Raw genomic sequence first — 5593 nt, forward strand, 5'->3', positions numbered from 1 at the left:
CTCAGAGTCACTTTGATTTGCATTTTCCTGATGACTAAGGATGTTGAGCAATTCCTTAAATGTCATTTGTCCATTTGAGACTCTTCTGTTGAGAATTCTCTGTTTAGACCTATACCCCATCTTTAAATTGGGTTCCTTAGTATTTTGATGTCTAGTATCTTGAATTCTTTATATATTTTGAAGACCAGTCACTGTCAGATGTGGGGTTGGTGAAGATCTTTTCCCATCCTGTAGGCTGCCATTTTGTCTTGTTGACCATGTCCTTTGCTTTACAGAAGCGTCTCAGTTTCAGGAAGTCCCATTTATTAATTGTTGCTCTCAGCGTCTGTGCTACTGGTGTTATATTTAGGAAATGGTCTCCTGTGCCCATGCATTGAAGGCTACTTCCCACTTTCTCTTCTAGCAAGTTCAGTGTAACTGGATTTAGGTTGAGGCCTTTGATCCATTTGGACTTGAGTTTTGTGCATGGGAATAAATGTGGATCTATTGGCATTCTTCTACATGTCGGCATCCAGTTATGCCAGCACCATTTGTTGAAGATGCTTTCTTTTTTCCATTGTATGATTTTGGCTTCTTTGTCAAAAATCAGGTGTTCATAGGTGTGTGGATTAATATCAAGGTCTTCACTTCGATTCCATTGATCTATTGTCTGTTTTTATGCCAATACCAAGCTGTTTTTATTACCATAGCTCTATAGTAGAGCTTGAAGTCAGGGATGGGATGTTAAGGTAATTTCTTAGTAGTGATCCCCCTATAAAAGAAAAAAAAAGTAACAAATCATATACTTCCAACAGACAACTACCTGGATGTATGCATTCTCACTAGGGAGAAATGGGGGCATAGTGAGGAAAGATTGGACCAAAGCCAAACAAACCCTCCGAAAAAAGTCACCCCCCACAATTCTGTATGCCTGTATCTACTCTCTGGGCCCTCAGTGTCAAAGGGCTCAAATGGCTTCTTCCCCAAGCTGCCTGTAACATTCCTCTCTCTTTGGCTGGTTCCACTTCTTAGCTCTGACTGGCAGATGTTTCATGGCTGTGGCAACTCTAACATCTTGGGGGTCTCCACCACAACTCAACGCTTTACCTTTACAGCTTCTGGCAATGGCTTCTCAGTGTCTCCTTGAAGAGACTCATAGATAGCCACAAGTTGCCATGGTTACCTGCAACCATGGAGGAAGAACTCATGGTTCCCTTACTCTTGCTTTTTTTTTTTTTTTAACCTCCAAAGCTGTGGCCATGGGAACAACAGTGCCGGGTGTGGCTGCCATCTTGGGGTTGGTTGCAATCAGCGTTTGTATGTAGCCGCTTTCTAGTTCAAGCGTGGACGGCTTTAGTGCAGACAGCGGAGACCCAGCTCAGGAGGTTTCAGAGGGGAACAAGGACTCTGTCTAGACACCATTCCTGTGATATTTTGGTGAAGAATCTGGCTGCATTCTGCCCATGTTCTGAGAATGGACATGAAGCTGAATTAGAGCGTGATGGACTAACTTCTTTGACAGAGGGAAATTTCCAGATAGCCTAGCGTTGGCCGAGTCTGCGGCTTGGCTATTTCTGATAATCCTGGTGTAGCCCCATAGATAATAAGAGCAACAAGCAGGGCTGAAAGAAATGAAAACTGCAGTTCGGAGGTGAAAAGAGCAAGCAGGAAGTTGAAGACTGGGATTAGCACCACTGGGGAGAGGCTTCCTCTGGTACAGGGACACCAGGGAAAACGTGCCTTGGGGCACGGATCTCCAGCCAAAGCTCCTGTGAGCAAGTAGTCAAACACATGAACCTTTGGTGATGTTTCTCATTTAAACCAGCCCAGGGACCTGCTCCTACAGTCACGTGCCCTCCTAGAGCCCAGAATATGTGTGTGTGTGTGTGTGTGTTTAGACATATCATACACACACACACTTAATTTTTAAATTTCACTTACATTTTAAGCTTTGTTTAATACTTTTTTCTCTTTTTGAGACAAGGTCTCAGGCTGGCCCCTAATGTGTGGTGAGTGGAAGACATCCTTGAATGTCTGATCATCCTGCCTCCACCTCCTCAGTTCTGGGAATATAGGACTGAGTCCCCAGCCTCAATTTGTGAGGTGCTGGGAATTGGACCCAGGACTCCATATGTGCTTAGCAAACCCTTTGCTAGCTGAGATACATCCTCGGCCCCAAGGTTTAGTCAGTCTTTCAATCTTGTAAATCACATAACTTGAGCAATGTGTGCTAGCTGGTTTTATATCAACTTGATACAAGCTAGAGTCATTTGAAAGAAGGGAAGCCTCCATTGAGAAATGCCCCATAAAACCAGACTGCAGGCAGACCACAATTTTAATTAGTGATTGATGTTAGAGGGTTCAGTCCACTGTGAGTGAGGTCACCCCTGGCTGGTGGTCCTGGGTTCTATAGGCACTCAGGCTGAGCAAGCCATTTGGAGCAAGCCAGTTAGCAGCTCCCCTCCATGGCCTTACATCAGCTCCTGCCTCCAGGTTCCCGCCCTGTTTGAGTTCCTGTCCTGACTTCCTTCAGTGATAGACAATGGATGTGGAAGTGGAAGGCTCCCCAACTTTTCTTCTGGTCATGGTGTTTCATCACGGCGATAGTAACCTAACTAAGGCAAGTACCAGGAGTGGGGTGTTGCTGTGACAGACCTGGCCATGTTGTTTGGGGAAGGACTGTGTAAGGACTTTGGAACTTCGGTCTAGAAAAGCCATTGAGGATTGAGAGCTCAGTGAGCTGTTCAGTGGGACCTTCCTTCTGCTGGCTGAGGTTTTTGTCCTGCCTGGTTCCCGCAGTTGTTAAGTCCCAAAGAAATCACACAGAGGTCTATATTAGTTATAAACTGATTGGCCCAGTATCTCAGGCTCTTCTTATTAACTACTTCTTATAACTTAAAGTAGCCCATATATCTTATCTATGTTAGCCATGTGGCTTGGTACCTTTTTCAGCAAGGCAGTCACATCTTGCTTCCTCTGTGGCTGGGTCACAACTGCAGACTGCACTTCCCTCTTCCCAGCATTCTCGTTGCTCTGCCTCTACTTCCTGCCTGGTCGCCCCGCCTATATTTCCTGCCTGGCTATTGGCAAATCAGCATTTTATTAAAAATAATAACAAGCACCAGGATAAAAGACCATTGTCCTACAGCATTGGAAGACAAAAGCATGTTGAGAACAAGATGTTAGAGACCGTGCGAAGTTTCAGAGGTAAGCAAAGATGCTACTGGGCCTTTTGTGTGAAGAATCTGTGGTTCTGGTTATGTGGAGCTGAAGAATTGGCTGTGATTAATAAGAGATCAGAAGCACTAATGTAAAACCTTTACTGGGAAAATTGATGCTAGCCAGCGGGAGCTAAGAAGTTAGTGGTTCCCTAGGAGTTGGCACACAGAAGCTGTGTTCCAGAGGTGGCCAAGGTTGTCCTTCGTGCTGGCAGCTGAATTTGGTAGTCTAAGGCTCACCCAGGTGTTACTGGTCCCCCCCCCCCCCCCCCAAGACAAAGTTTCTCTTTGTAACAGTCCTGGCTGTCCTGGAACTTTCTTTGTAGACCAGGCTGGTCTTGAAATCACTGAGATCTGCCTTCCTTTGCCTCCCAAGTGCTGGGATTAAAGGCGTATACCACCACTGTTGGGCTGGTAGTGATGGTTTTGAAGGTAGGAAGGGGTCTGGAGAGCAGCTGAGGCTTGGCAGTGTGAGAGGCCAGGATAAACCACTGGTGAAGGAACAGCCTCAGTAACAAATGGAACCCCAGGACTGAAAGGGTAAGTTGAGGCTTGGCACCATGAAGAAAGCCTATTAGAGGCTTTTGGTGAACGTGCAGCCCAGTTGCCGCAGAGACCCCAGTGTTTTGGAGATGCCGGTACCATGGGAAGACCAAGAACAGCAGCAGTGGTGGACTGGAGCCAGCTGGAGCCTGGAAGACGAGCTGTGTGTGCTGCAGAGGATGGAGCCGGAGAAGCCACCATAGCTCTGAAGAAGCCCAGAAGATACTGAGTTATTTATAGACCGAGTTTGGTTTGGCTTTGTTCAGTTTGTAACTGTACTGATCCTTCCCTCTTGAAGTATGAAAGTATTTAACTAATTTTTGTAGGAACCCACAGTTGGATTTTAAAAGAGACTGGACATTTATTATTATTATTTTTTACATCATATTGTTATTGATCATTTGGGAATTTCACATCATGAACCCTGGTCACACTCACTCCTCAGTTCTTCCAGTTCTGCCCTCCAACCCCTGTGAGTCCTCAAAAGAAGAAACAAACAAATGAGCAAACAAACAAAACACAAGTCCAATTTGTGTTGCCCATGTCCTCACTGCAGCGTGGTGAAACTCCCAGTGGCCAGCTCCCTAAAGAACACCGAATTTGTCCGCCCGCACCCCTCCAGAAGCCATCTCTGCAGATAGCTACACTTCAGCATCCTTATCACAAGCTTTAAGAGTTCTTTTTGATGGCTTTTTGTCTAGGCTGTTATTTTGGGGTGCTTGGGGTGGAGTGGGAAGTGAGGCTAGGGATTACCACAGAAACCTTCTATGTTTCTCTTTCTCAACTGTGAGTCTTCAGTAGCTTCCTACCCTTCACAGTCGGCGGCAATACGGATGGTGAACGTCACGTGGTCTGCTGAGTCAGCACATGCCGTGGACCTCAGCATGGAGACCAGGCATTTTAAAGAGAGTGAATTTTTAAATGTTTGAACTCTTAAGAAGAGATGAGGCCCTGATCCTCCCTGGTGGCTGGCAGGATTCGGTTCCTGTGTTTAGGGCCGAGGGTAAGGAGAGATGATGCCCTGAACCTCGCTGATGACTGCTAAGATTCAGTTCCTGTGGTTAGGGCTGAGTGTAAGGAGAGATGAGGCCCTGAGCCTCCCTGGTGGCTGGCAGGATTTGGTTCCTGTGATTAGGGCTGAGGGTAAGAAGAGATGAGGCCCTGAGCCTCCCTGATGGCTGGCAGGATTTGGTTCCTGTGGTTAGGGCCGAGGGTCTCAGTTGTCACTGGCCATAGTCTGTGTGGCCTCCATTCTTACTTCCTTGCTGCATGAGCTTCTCAACAGGGCTGCTTGCTTCTTGAGGCTCACAAAGGAGAGAGAATCCCAGAAAGCAGGGTAGCCAATCCTGTGTGATGTGATCCCAGAGGCATTGGCCATTTGATCTATTATAAGTGAATCGTTGGTTCTGCTCAAGGCTACTTGACCGTCTCTGTGAAATGAGGGTCCTTCATTAACTTTTGAGACAAGACCTGTGTAGCCCAGGCTGATCCCAGAATTGGCTGTGCAGCCAAGAATGGCCTTGAATTTCTGATCTCCTGGCTACTGCGATTACAAGTGTACACTGCCATACGTGGTTTATATGCTGCTAGGACTGAACCCAGGGTTTCGTCTATGCCAGGCAAGCCCTCTACCAGCTGGCATACCTAGCCCACAGAAGGCTCATGGATAGATGTGCCCTTCAGAAGATCCTGAGAGATAGGGGGTGCTCAAGCCTGTTTGCCTGCTCCCTCCTCCCGGCACTGAGCCCTGGCTCCCTTCCCAGAAGAGCAAACAAGGCTTGGGGCAAGCCTGGTGTACTCCCTGCCCTGGCCCGCACACTGGTATCACAGGGCAAAAGGTTATTTCTGGTTGG

This window comes from Alexandromys fortis, unplaced genomic scaffold, assembly GCF_014885135.2.
Source record: "Alexandromys fortis isolate MF-2015 unplaced genomic scaffold, M_Fortis_MF-2015_v1.1 scaffold_23, whole genome shotgun sequence".
Classification (NCBI taxonomy): domain Eukaryota; kingdom Metazoa; phylum Chordata; class Mammalia; order Rodentia; family Cricetidae; genus Alexandromys; species Alexandromys fortis.